This window comes from Salvelinus sp. IW2-2015, linkage group LG27 (genome assembly GCF_002910315.2).
Source record: "Salvelinus sp. IW2-2015 linkage group LG27, ASM291031v2, whole genome shotgun sequence".
NCBI lineage: Eukaryota > Metazoa > Chordata > Actinopteri > Salmoniformes > Salmonidae > Salvelinus > Salvelinus sp. IW2-2015.
This window is the reverse complement of record NC_036867.1, coordinates 9,561,080-9,574,460: the sequence shown is the minus strand read 5'-3', so window position 1 is coordinate 9,574,460 and position 13,381 is coordinate 9,561,080. Positions and strand designations below refer to the sequence as shown.

At 43.8% G+C, this 13,381-nt stretch overlaps 1 long non-coding RNA gene across 2 annotated transcripts; it reads right to left on the bottom strand.

Annotated features, from left to right (window-relative positions):
• Positions 1–2,721: 2,721 nt before the first annotated feature.
• LOC111953808 (uncharacterized) lies at positions 2,722–13,179 on the bottom strand. Of its 2 annotated transcripts, none has more exons than XR_002875918.1 (4): positions 12,880–13,179; positions 3,699–3,768; positions 3,429–3,528; positions 2,722–3,175 (listed from the first exon to the last, which is right to left on the bottom strand). It is a non-coding gene; the product is annotated as an uncharacterized lncRNA (long non-coding RNA). The 2 variants fall into 2 exon arrangements; XR_002875919.1 differs by lacking the exon at positions 12,880–13,179 and adding an exon at positions 12,171–12,323.
• Positions 13,180–13,381: the final 202 nt, after the last annotated feature.

Sequence of the window (13,381 nt, the reverse complement as noted above, 5' to 3'; positions counted from 1 at the left end):
AGTTTAAGAAATAGAGTTAAGGAAATATTTACTAAATAAACTAAAGTGAAAAAAATGAACAAAAATTCAAAAGTAACCCAAGACAATTACATAACAATAACGAGGCTATATACAGGGGGTACCAGTACCGAGTCAATGTACAGGGGTACAGGGGTACATAGATAGTCACTTTAATCCTGGATGAAACCAGGATTTGGAGGTCTCTCTTTGATTTAACTCAAGTGGGAAGGCCAGAGACCGAGGCGGTGGCGGCGGCGGTGCATGAGGGTCTGTTGGGAGATATTCACAGGCGGAGGGTAATTAACTAATGAGGACGCCCCTCTTCGTCGGGTGTGAATGATGGCTACAGTGATTGGCCGGGACATAGGTGAGGGGGGCCGTTGAGGCGGGCGGGTAGGTGACTAGACAACGTTAATCCGTTCTGTGGGCAGGTAGGCGGGCCCGACTGACGGGCTTTGTCCTACTGACAGCCCTTTCCCCCATTAACCAGAGGGCTGACGGCCCAACTCAGAGACAGACTCCCACCATCGGTCACTAACATCATGTCTGATGGGACGAGGCCTATTAGCCTGGCAGATGATCGTCTCAGCGTTTCCACTGACAAGATGTTCGATTCCGCTGCTTTGCTGCCTACATGGCACATTGAGTCGCACTTTATTACCATTGGAGCAACTCTGGCTACACTCAGGGATTTTTAATCACCCATCTCGCTTCCATCCTCACAAAGAAAAATGCAGATCACAAAACCTGGGTACTGTGCATTTGCTCATTTGCTGATTAGGTTTGTAAATTTAACACTCAAGTAGTTCAACATGGTCTTAAAATGTTTATATGACACCTGGACTGCAAATTGATATACAGGTACATTAGCAGTTAACATTACAGGCAGTGCATTCAATTCGAACAGAGCCAACGCACCTTTTCAATTACAATCCAGTGTTATAGGACACGACATTGTGACAATATTAGGAACTGCCAAACATATACTACCGTTCAAAAGTTTGGGGTCACTTAGAAATGTCTTTGTTTTTTAAGTAAAAGCACATTCTTTGTCCTTGAAAATAGCATCAAATTGATCAGAAATAGAGTGTAGACATGGTTAACCTGGCTTGCACACTATGCAGCACTTGTTAGCTAGCCTTGTCTCGAAAGTCTATGTGGGACCCGGACCCTTCTGGGAGGCAGACACAGGCGGTGGGGGGGGGGGGGGGGGGGGTGGACACTTTACATACTTAGCGCTTTACATACTTCCGGGCAATAACCGTCAATCTGGATAATAACACAAAACAAATCATAAGGCTAGAGAAATGTATGAACAAATATTACGAAAACAAGCAACACCCAAACATGACGCAGTGTAAACAAGGAGAACCAATCTCCAAAAGAAAACGTGACTCCTTGACGGACACAGGCGATTTATGCTTTTCACCACCGGGAATGGTAAGGGTGGAAACCGATCTGTTAAAATCGATAAATGGCTAACCGGACATACTTGAATTAGTCAGCAAAGATATAAAGGAGTTGAAGGCGAGCCTCGAGATGAGTGTCGAAAAAGCTGTGACAATGAAGAAAGAAACAAGCAAGCTAAAAGGGACAGTCAATAAGATTGAAACTGATGTTAAGTTGTAAATGACTATTGTAGCTGGAAACGACTGATTTTGTATGGAATATCTACATAGGTGTACAGAGGTCCATTATCAGCAACCATCACTCCTGTGTTCCAATGGCACGTTGTGTTAGCTAATCCAAGTTTAACATTTTAAAAGGCTAATTGATCATTAGAAAACCCTTTTGCAATTATGTCAGCACAGCTGAAAACTGTTGTCCCGATTAAAGAAGCAAAATAAAACTGGCCTTCTTTAGACTAGTTGAGTATCTGGGGCATCAGCATTTCTGGGTTCGATTACAGGCTACAAATGGCCAGAAACAAAGACCTCGTCAGTCTATTCTTGTTCTCTTGAAATGAAGGCTATTCCATGGGAGAAATTGCCAAGAAACTGAAGATCTCGTACAATGCTGTGTCCTACTCCCTTCACAGAACAGCACAAACTGGCTCTAACCAGAATAGAAAGAGGAGTGTGAGGCCTCAGTGCACAACTGAGCAAGAGGACAAGTACATTAGAGTGTCTAGTTTGGGAACAGACACCTCACAAATAAATAGTACCAGCAAAACACCAGTCTCAACGTCAGCAGTGAAGAGCTGACTCCGGGATGCTGGCCTTCTAGGCAGAGTTGCAAAGAAAAAGCCATATCTCAGACTGGCCAATAAAAAGAGAAGATTAAGATGGGAAAAAGAACACAGACACTGGACAGAGGAACTCTGCCTAGAAGACCAGCATCCCGGAGTCGCCTCTTCAATGCCAATGTCTCAAATTGAGGGAGCATGCAACAGAGCATTTATATTTTTGTTCAGTATAATTCAGAATACAATCCACTGATACACTTCTTCACAAGAATTAGTAAAGCCTGAGTCACCTTAGAAGCTTAGACATAAGGAAATGTACATGAAAGCATCATACAATAAGTGTACTGGACAATGTATTGGTGTCTCTGCATTGGCATTATAAATGACAATGTGTTCAGAATTATATGTATTGATCACATAGCCAAAGTATTGATCAACATGAATACTGATGAGAAATAAAGGTGAGAAATAATGGTGAGACATCTTTGACAGAATTTTTTTTATTAGAGCCATTAACCTAATATAGGAACCCGGCCACCAATGAGTGTTGTGGACCCCATTGATTTGTATAATACTCATCTCCCGTCCGAATGCTTGAAAAATGCAATAGAAAGTAACTAAATGTAATATATCACGTAAAAGTGAATTACTTAGGCTTTAGGAAATGCAACCAACTACAGAGATTGATCGGGAGAGGAGAGGGACCCATGTACCCCGCTTCAATCAAGCAGGCTTCACCCCCAAGATTGAAGCGGGAGACAAATCCAGCTATGGCCTCAGGCCTCTCACACTGGGCAGACAGGGGTCCTGGGATGGACAGCTCAGGCCTCTCACACTGGGCAGACAGGGGTCCTGGGATGGACAGCTCAGGCCTCTCACACTGGGCAGACAGGGGTCCTGGGATGGACAGCTCACACAGCTTCCCCACATACGTTGCCGGATCAAGGGTGACCTCGTTGAAGAGGAGATCCAGGAGCCGGGCTACATAGCCTGTAATGTATTTGAAAAGGGAAATGTCTGTTAAATGGGTAGTGAACTTTATTTCCTTTTATTTACTGAGTTATGATGCTATCAATTAATTTATGTTGTGATCTACTCAATCTACAATGGGTTTTCTGGTATTAATGAAGTTCTCAATTTGAAATATGCTATATTTGGTTGTGCACTTTTTGATGAAACTTTGTATTTGGAATGCGTGTGCCTGAAATGCTAAATTGATTTGAAACGAATAACTGTGACTTACAGTATGTTGGGTCTGTCATCACAGACTTCACAGCATACTCCCACTTCTTTTCCTTGGGAAAGCTGATTTTGGATCACAGCATTCCTACTGCGGTGGTTGCCTGGGAAGCCGTGCAGATGTAGATGTTTAACTTTATAAAATGCCTATCACACACCTTAATTAACATGATTAGCCCCAATGACACAAGCTACATCAACTCTAAGACACCAACCCACACAATGGAATGGCAAAATAGGATTTTCAGGGGTAAATTACAAATCCTATACACACCGCAACTCCTTTTGTGGACAACATTCCTTCGTGTCAGCTGTGTTCTGACAGTTCTCAAACTCGTAAGGGGCTTAGGGAGGGAAGAACAAAAAACGTATATTGACTTGGTGTGTTAGGTGTGTTACTGAAAACATACCTTTCACAAGTCAAAGCAGCCACAGTTACAGTTACAGCCACAGCTGTCGTGTCAGACTCAGCAAACTCTGATACTTACATTGTGGTCAGCGCTTGCAAGATCGACTGATGCACTGTTAATGATGGTACAGCATCCGTCTTCAGGATTAGCTTCCTGGCAAGACCCATCGAAAGCTCTCCCCAATTGATAAAGCAACTTAGCTGGAAATTAGCACTGCGCACGTTTAACATGATCATAATTTTTGGTGCAGCTTACCCACCCAAAATGAAAAGCAGCCACTGCTGTCAGATGTCTTTATTCTTTGGGAAATAGTGTAAGGTTAAATAAACAATATGGCATCCAGTCACAACACAGTGTGCTTTTTCTGGCATGCTGGTAGGTAGTCTGCGAGCTAATGAAAAGGGATTGGTTACCAGTATGATTCTGTCACGTTCTGGTTGAGCTATCTTACGGTTTGTAAACAAAGCCTTATGATGCGCACAGGTGATGACAGTTTTAAAGTGTTACATACAGTTTATAAATTAGTTCAGATAAGACGCAACCGTTACGTTACTTTGCATAATGCTGGAAGTAACACCTGCCTCTTAAATCCAAGCGTTATCATGGGGGGAGTGGAAAAGTAACTTTATGATCAACTTCGGCAATTTACAGTACCCGCTAGAGTACTTTTTTCATACTTGTGTCAACCCACTGGTTTCAACTGGTTTCATCCAAATATCCTCCAATTTGATGAATAACATTTTCACTGTTTGGGACTTTTAAAAGATAGAACACTTTCTTTTCAGCAGCAAAGAAAGTAAAAAAGCAGAGAAGCTGATTTTAGTCTAACAGGGCACAACGGGGATAGGAATTACACCACAGGGATCAATATTAAAGGCACATGCCCAGCAGATGAGCAAGTTGAGGTAGAGAGAGAGGGCTAGTCATTTATCATGTGGAGTCTCTGGACTGAGCTTTTTAAGAACTTCCCCACACTTTTGTAGGAGCATCTGTCCGCATCATAAACCTCCTGTGGTGGTCTCCCGGCCCGGCCCGCACGCCAGCAGGTCCATGCCGAAGAATCTGCACACTTCAGTGTTTGCAACTGAAATGATGTACGGCCAGCTCTCGCCACAGTAGTCTCCGGTGCAGTCTGAAGACAGAGTTGCCGCCCCACCAGCAGACGCCCCCTCCAGTGTCTCTAATGATGATCAAACAGGTTTCGCCAATGGGTACATGCCCCCTGCCCATGTGATTTCCATGCCAAACAAATTATTCTAATGCCGGAGCGTGAAATTATTCCTTCAGGGAGGGACGTGCTCACTCACCCTGAGCTGAGAGTGGAGGGAGGGGATAGGAAGGGGTGCAATGTTTCCATTGTGTGTGTGTGTGTGTGTGTGTGTGTGTGTGAGATAGAGATGGCACATGAATGATGGGTGTGTGTGTGCGCGCGCATAAAATGTGCTTTCCTTCATGATGTGGTTGAGTGCATGTGTGACTTGTGTGTCCAAAGCACAGCTCTTTTATATGCTACTAATGTCACGTCGACAGACAACCTTTCATTGCTCTCCTCCACTGATGTGTGAGATGAGCAATATGGTTGGACTACACTTCCTCTCACTCACTGTGCCAAGGTGTCTGGCCTCTCAGTAAGTGGACATGAACCAAAAGTCGCTTGAACCAGCAGTATTCTGTAGGGTCAACATCCACAGGTTGATGTTATTTGGGATGAGTCTTGTTCTTGAGGCAGAACTGAGCGATTTCCACTAGATGGGCCAGCTGCAAAAGTAAAAAGTGGCTATATTGTAAACATTTATGAAAACCAAATTAGCTTTTTGGTCTTCATTTAACGTCAGGGTTAGGCAGTAGGGTTAGCAGTGTGGTTAAGGTTAAAGCTAGGTTTAAAACCAGATTTCTAGCATTCCCTTATTTTACAGCCAAAGGCTGTATTTCCCATTGTGAGTAATAGTGACTGGGGTTGAGAGCTGAGATGAATGGGTGTGGATGACACTGGAGCTCTTGATGTGGGTGACTTTGACTGAACACACAAAGCCCAGCTGCTGGCTCCAGCTGCCGCGTTTGGCCCCCATTGCTCATTTACTCAGCTCCACACAATGTGTCCATTAGCCATTCACACCGCACGGTCTGCCCAGGCCTAATGGAATCACACTCACATATGAATGCAAGAACTTAGCGCACACGGTCTTTTTGGACTTAATTATCATGGTTCATTACGAGCTAAGAGAAGAGGTAAAGTAGAGGAGGCCGAGTACACGCTGAGACTCTCGGCCGGTGATGACATGCCATAGGGACACATCAGAAGAAATCAGATGATATTATGACAATTTCTCATCTCTTACTGCAACCCTCGAGACGTAATGACATTTTTACGAGGCTTTGGTGCCCTGGACTCAATTATAGATCCAAGGAGACGTTGCGAAGTAACTACCAATGAGCACTAACAGTCATCTACTGTTATATTATCATAAGTATGAACCAATTGCCGCAACCAGCATTCCAGTGTTTTTTTCCTCACTCCAACGCTCTGAGCCATTATACTCATTCGAAAACGAGCGACAGCCAAGATTTACCTTGCATTCATTAAGTGAGCGAAATGCATGAACTGTAACGAATGAACCAGCCACTCATTTGTTCAAACTTTAAGTCGTGGAGTCGAGTACGCATGTCATTGAAGAGGTGAGGAAGGTCACAACACCTGTTCTATCGACCATGAGTGAGTCATTACAAAAGTGAGACAGGATAACACCACAGAAGGTTGAACCAACCTCTCATCTAAGAAGCCTGAGCAGGCTATGAATAGATTGGTTTTCATCCATCAAAAGTGCTTGAGCTTTCATTTTCCCCCTCAAACAGCCCCCATTCTCATTTGCCTAACTAATTGGGATGTTTACAAGTTGAGGATATTCAAGAGCAAAATGATAGCACGTGGCTAAAAATAATACCCCCCGACGCAAGTACCATCCTGTTTCTGGAGTCGCAATTATCTCTAATGACATCACCAGCGCCAGCGCCACCGCCATCCAGCCGGCACTATGCACCATTTCCCAAAACAGACATGGGCACAATATCGGTCGACAAAAAAGCCTAGAGAGGCACTACTTGACTTTTCATAAATTAAGTTTCCTGCACCAATGAAATAAAGAAAGAAACATGGCTGCCGGAAAGGCTGTGTGCCTCTCTCCAGAGGCCCTGTATGGTAATTAAAATGTAACTGTCTGCCTCGTGGAGGAGCGAGTGCCGTGACGACGGTGGAAGTAGCAGGTGTGGAGGAGCGCGAGAACGCGTCATAGCAATGTGGGGCAAAAGGAACGCAGAATGGCTGCCGAGGAGGAGCATAACACAAGCTTTGCAGTGGCAGACACACAAAAGGTTGTCAGCTCTTGTCCTTTGTCACAGAAAGAGTTGTACCCCTGTTCTCAAGCACTTTGGGGGCTTGGGCCCTTCATTAGCTGGGATGGTGGGTGTCCTTAGTTCTCAGTGTTGTGGCCTTCTTGGGGACACGCTGTAGGACAAATCCTGGCAGCTCTGTGAGAAACCTCACACAGAAGGCTGATGGGAAAGAAAATACATTCCATTTTTGCCTCCGTGTAGGTGAGGAAATTAAAGAAGTCCACACACAAAACATTTTGAAAACGCAGGCTAGGGCCACCAAAGAATATGTGGAAACGCAGGCCAGGGCCCTGTGAGTACTGTATGGGATGACGTTGAAGACGAGACGACAAGCTTTACATTTAGCTATTCCATTTCCAGGAAGTCTTCCTACTACATGTACTGTGCAATAGGGAAGGGCAACAGCTAGCAAAGGGAAGGGCATTTAGATGAATATTCAAATTTCAACCTGAACTTTGACCTAAGATTTTTGTGAATGTACCATACTCTATCGTCTCAACTCTCTCCTGGTTGTCAGAACACAAAGACAGAGAGAGACACGAAGAGGATAATTCACTGCACTGTTATTATGTGCAGTGTTGCTATATCACTGAGTGGAAACACTCAAGATCAGGCAGCAGGAATTTAAATCTAAAGTCATTGAGACGAATAGAGGGTGAAATGTTTCATCCTTTGATCAGCGGCGGAAGTACTTTGTCAGGGAACATTCACTTCCTCCATATTCAGTTTGATTTGTCTTCTTTAGAGGAGTAGGTGGGTGATATGTGATGTTCAATTTATGCAGGGAGGATGATGCAATGGAGTTGGATAGAGATGAAGCCAATACTACTGGTGCCAGCCCCAGCCCCCCTCTAGGTAAACATGGACCTTTGTTCTGGTCCAGCAGGAGTGGATGAAATCGCCCGCAGGTTTTATTACGAAACATTCGTCATTACATACAATGAGAAAGCCACGAGAAAGAGAGCGAGAGAGACTTTCATGAGGAGAGAGGAGAAAGAGAGCGAGAGAGAATGCAAGAGAGTCTGTAGCCAAAAGTCTGAATACTTCTTAAAAAACGAATGTCATCACAGAAATGGCCATACTGCCCCCTGGTGGTCGCTAGTGGTAGTGCCCTGGGACAGTGGCCAGGCCCAGAGCAGAGTAGGAGACAGCTGCAATAGTTAAACCAGTGAATGGGGAAGTATCTTGGCCCAGGGGAGCAGCCAGTCAGTCTCCCCCGGACCCAGGCCATCTTGGCGTGGGTGTCCACGGTGCCACCGTCCTCTTCTCTTCCCCCATGCGGTCGCCCCCACACCTCCCTCTTCATTTCAAACATCGCCACTCTTGCCTCCCAAATCTGTTCCTCCCCCGTAATCTCCCCCACTTTGATGTCATGTGCAGTTAAAGGATAAATAGATTGCGGAGAAGCGTTTCTTCTTTTTCGCCGCCAATTAGACAAGTTTAACGGCCGGGGTTTGACAGAGGGGAAGATAGAGAGAGAGAAAGTAAGAGGAGATGAAGGGGGACATAGCTTCTCAATAGGCTCTCTATCTGGGGAAAATAACCGCAGGCAACAACAGAGGATCAGAATCATTCTGATTCATCCATTTTCAGCAAGGGCTCTTGTCTTGTCTCACAGTCTATTTGCTGCTCATGAGCTGAGTGTCCAGGGATGTCATTTCTCTTATTTCCTTCTTGAAAACAAAACAAGAAAAAGTCAAGTGAGATTTGATCATCATACCCTACCACCATCGAATCATCATACCCTACCATCATACAGCGCATCAGACTTCGAGTCACACAACATGAAGTCACCATCGGATCAAGTCCATTTGCTTGCATGCCAGCGGTGCAGATGAAACTGTGTCTCATCTCTGTTCACTGCTGCGGATACAGACACTAGTGTGAGGGGAATTTTTTATGCTCCGGATGGATCAATGAAGAACAAATAAGAACCATCTTCTCGGCGTTAGCTTTCATTGGCCCCACTTCAGAATAAGTGGCCCTTGCGATTGGGCCACTTGATGTGTAACTACAACACTTTAGTCTTTGTTAAAGTATATATGACAGTTTGGGTAGAAACACAAGCTATAATTTTAGGGAGCCACGATATATCTTAAATTATGCCAGAAGGAAGTTGTCATTTCTGTTCAGTTTAGTTAAGGAATGAAAGTGTGAGAATAAAAGCAAACTAATTCCCTTTAGAGGGCAGGGAAATGTATCCCCTTTTGTTCTCTCATCCAAAATGGATGGACAATGCAAGGTCGGAACATACTGTGCTTTATAAACCAACTGAATGCCAAATGTTCCCCTTCAATCGCTATATTGGTGACAGCAGTGGGATCCCTGCATGTCTTCCTGTCCTATGTTGGAGGTGTTCCTCTGTTCGCATTGGGATTGTGCACAGGTTGAGAGACATTAGCTATAGTGTAGCCTTCCTGCATGCAAGTGTGCTACGGACTCTGCCAAGAGATCTGGACTGCTATTGAACAGGTGTGCTCCCCTGTAGCCACAACATTACTGGTGCAAGCCCTGCTACCTTTTTCGCCCACCTTAATCACTACAGATAGATATATGCCTTAGTCAACAAGTCATGTACAGTTCCTTCGGAAAGTATTCAGAACCCTTGACTTTTTCTGCATTTTGTTACGTTACAGCCTTATTCTAAAATTGATTAAATATTTATTTTTTCTCGGAAATCTACACACAATACCCCAAAACAGAAATACCTCATTTACATAAGTATTCACACTCTTTGCGATGAGACTCGAATTTGAGCTCAGATGCATCCTGTTTCCATTGATCATCCTTGAGATGTTTCTACAACTTGATTGGAGTCCAGCTGTGGTAAATTCAATTGATTGGACATGATTTGGAAAGGCACACACCTGTCTAGATAAGGTCCCACAGTTGACAATGCATGTCAGAGCAAAAACCAAGCCATGAGGTCAAAGGAATTGTCAGTAGAGCTCCGAGACAGGATTGTGTCGAGGCACCGGTCTGGGGAAAGGCACCAAAACATTTCTGCAGCATTGAAAGTCCCCAAGAACACAGTGGCATCCATCATTGTTAAATGGAAGAAGTTTGGAACCACCAAGACTCTTCCTAGAGCTGGCCGTTTGGCCAAACTGAGCAATCGGGGGAGAAGGGCCTTGGTCAGGGAGGTGACCAAGAATCCGATGGTCACCCTGACATAGCTCTAGAGTTCCTACATGGAGATGGGAGAACCTTCCAGAAGGACAACCATCTCTGCAGCACTCCACCAATCAGGCCTTTATGGTAGAGTGGCCAGACAGAAGCCACTCTTTAGTAAACGGCACATGCCAGCCTGCTTGGAGTTTGACAAAAGGCACCTAAAGACTCTCAGACCATGAGAAACATGATTCTCTGCTCTGCTGAAACCAAGATTGAACTCTTTGGCCTGAATGCCAAGTGTCTGTAGAAAACCTGGCACCATCCCTATGGTGAAGCATGGTGGTGGCATTATCATGCTGTGGGGATGTTGTTTTAGCAGCAGGGAATGGGAGACGAGTCAGGGTCGAGGCAAAGATGAACGGAGCAAAGTACAGAGCTCCTTGATGAAAACCTTTTCCAGAGTGCTCAGACTGGGGCAAAGGTTCACCTTCCAAATGGACAAGGACCCTAAGCACACAGCCAAGACAATGCAGGAGTGGCTTCGGGACAAGTCTCTGAATGTCCTTGAGTGGCCCAGCCAGAGTCCGGACTTGTACCCGCTCAATCATCTGTGGAGAGACCTGAAAATAGCTGTGCAGCAACGCTCCCCATCCAACCTGACAGAGCTCGAGAGGATCTGCAGAGAAGAATGGGATAAACTCCCCAAATACAGGTTGCTAAGCTTGTAGCGTCATACCCAAGAAGACTTGACGCTGTAATCACTGCCAAAGGTGCTTCAACAAAGTACTGAGTAAAGGGTCTGAATACTTATGTAAAAGTACATTTTACATTTGTTTAATAAATTAGCAAAAATGACCAAAAACCTGTTTTTGCTTTGTCATGGGGTATTGTGTGTAGATTTAAGGGGGGGACAAAACAATTGGATATATTTTAGAATAAGGCTGCAATGTAACAAAATGTGGAAAAAGTCAATGGGTCTGAACACTTCTCGAAGGCACTGTATTTGATGTGAATACACAGCCCCTAATATGGCTCTAATGATTACTTACCACCAGGTGTCAGTATAAACCAGCTCTATTTGTCACTGGGCAGTAGCATCCCAAAATATACTGCCATGGGAATATCACCCCTACAAAGGCATATAATATGCATTTCAATATCCAGTATCCTGGCTTATTTATAAAGATATTAAAACCTAGGCAGGTCATTATAAAGCAATCAATTCTCCTCCGTGGAATGTTAAGAGTTGTACTGAGAAATATCACTGTCTATGAGAACCTAGAATCCATTTAGAGACTTTTGTTGCCTTCATGTCATCCACTAGAATATTGATGTCGGTCCCCATAAAAATCTGACGTTCACACAACCTGTGACTTACAAACTGAAGTCAATATGATCAATAGCGTACAAGCCTATGAATTATTACAACAATATATGTGCCAAGTAGCCACAGCTTCTAAGATCAGAACAAAAGGATGAGTGACTTCCGTTTCATCATGCCCATGTTAAAAAAATGGAGTCCGTTAACACCAGAGCCTCTCTCTCTCTCTCTCTCGCTCTGCTCTGTCAGAGCAATATAAATTAATCATCAGGAACATCATCAGTGGTCCACCCCTTACATAAAACACATTAACAAGACAGATTCATTATTCACAGGCTAAATGGTTGACTCAGTCAAGTTCCATGTACTATTCAAAAACGTCTCTGTGGAAGAGATGCACGGGTTTGTTTTAAAACGGCAGTTGTAGAGAAAGTCTAAAGACATGATTTGGATAGAAGAGAAGGCAAACATTTGGGAACACCTATTTTAAAATGGTAGGTGAGATAATTACCTCAATACCATCAGCCGTGTCAGTTATCCCCCGAGCTAGCTGAAGACAGAGAATTTGCAAACACAAACTGGAGTGGTTGGGCATGGTGAACAGCTACTAGAAGAAACTACAAAAGTTGTAAATTACTTAATGAAACAAACACACGTGCTGTGTTTAGACAGCAGACAAATGCTGATATTTGTTCCACTAATTGGTCTTTTAACCAATCACACCAGATCTTTTTCAGAGATGAAAAAAGGAATAAATATCAGAATTTGGCTGCCTGTGTAAACGCAGCGTAAATGCAGACTTGCATTGCCAAATGGCCTTCATGGGACGACGTGCCTGTGAGCTTAGCTATCGTCAGAGTTCTCTCCTTTCACACACAAACCACAGAGTAATTGTTTGCTACAAACATGGTTTGCTAACATTGCCATCTAACTGTTCTATCGCTGTCCTATCAAACATGGCTTGTATTATGAAAGAACAAATGAGTCTACAAATTTCAAAGCCAACAATTGTAAAATGCCAAATGCTATGATTTCCCACGTTTCCACATTTTTTTCCTAACGTAGCAGACAAAATATAATTCATTTCTTTAACTTTTTGTTTCCTAAAATCCATAATACCAAAGAAACAAGTTGTTTTGTTTTTAGTTGGAACCAGCCGACATATAGCCAAAAACAACAAAGATGAGAGAAAATAAGGAATTGTTCGTATTTCTCCTTACTGGTGATGTGGCTGGGGCTAAATCTGTAGTCCTGTCTCATTGTCCATATGCATATCCTGTCCAAAATACGAATTGAGTGTTTGTTGAGTTCGTGTTGTGCCACCAAGCAGTGAAAGCAAAGGATACTATTGGATACCACGAAATTGGTGAGAAAAGGAGGTAAAAAGAAATGTTTAGCCTTTGTTTTGTTCATTTGAAACACCAAGTTCATGGTTTTGGCCACAGGTTCCGCGCCATAATTTGGTTTCTCCCGGTAGGGGATGTTTCAATTCTTCTTCTTTTTTTTCTTCTTCTTCTTCGTGTGAGTTTCCAGAAGTTTCTAGACGCTGTGTTGCGTATTGCTGCCTTTCACAGGTCAGAGTGTGAATTGCACATTTTGTCACAGAAAAAGGGGTTGTTCTACACAATGCTGCAAGGAGATGAAGGATTGTATGAAGGAGACTAAGGTAGCGCCATTTTTACTCCTTTGTGTCATCGCACTTCCGTCCTCGCCCTCATCCAC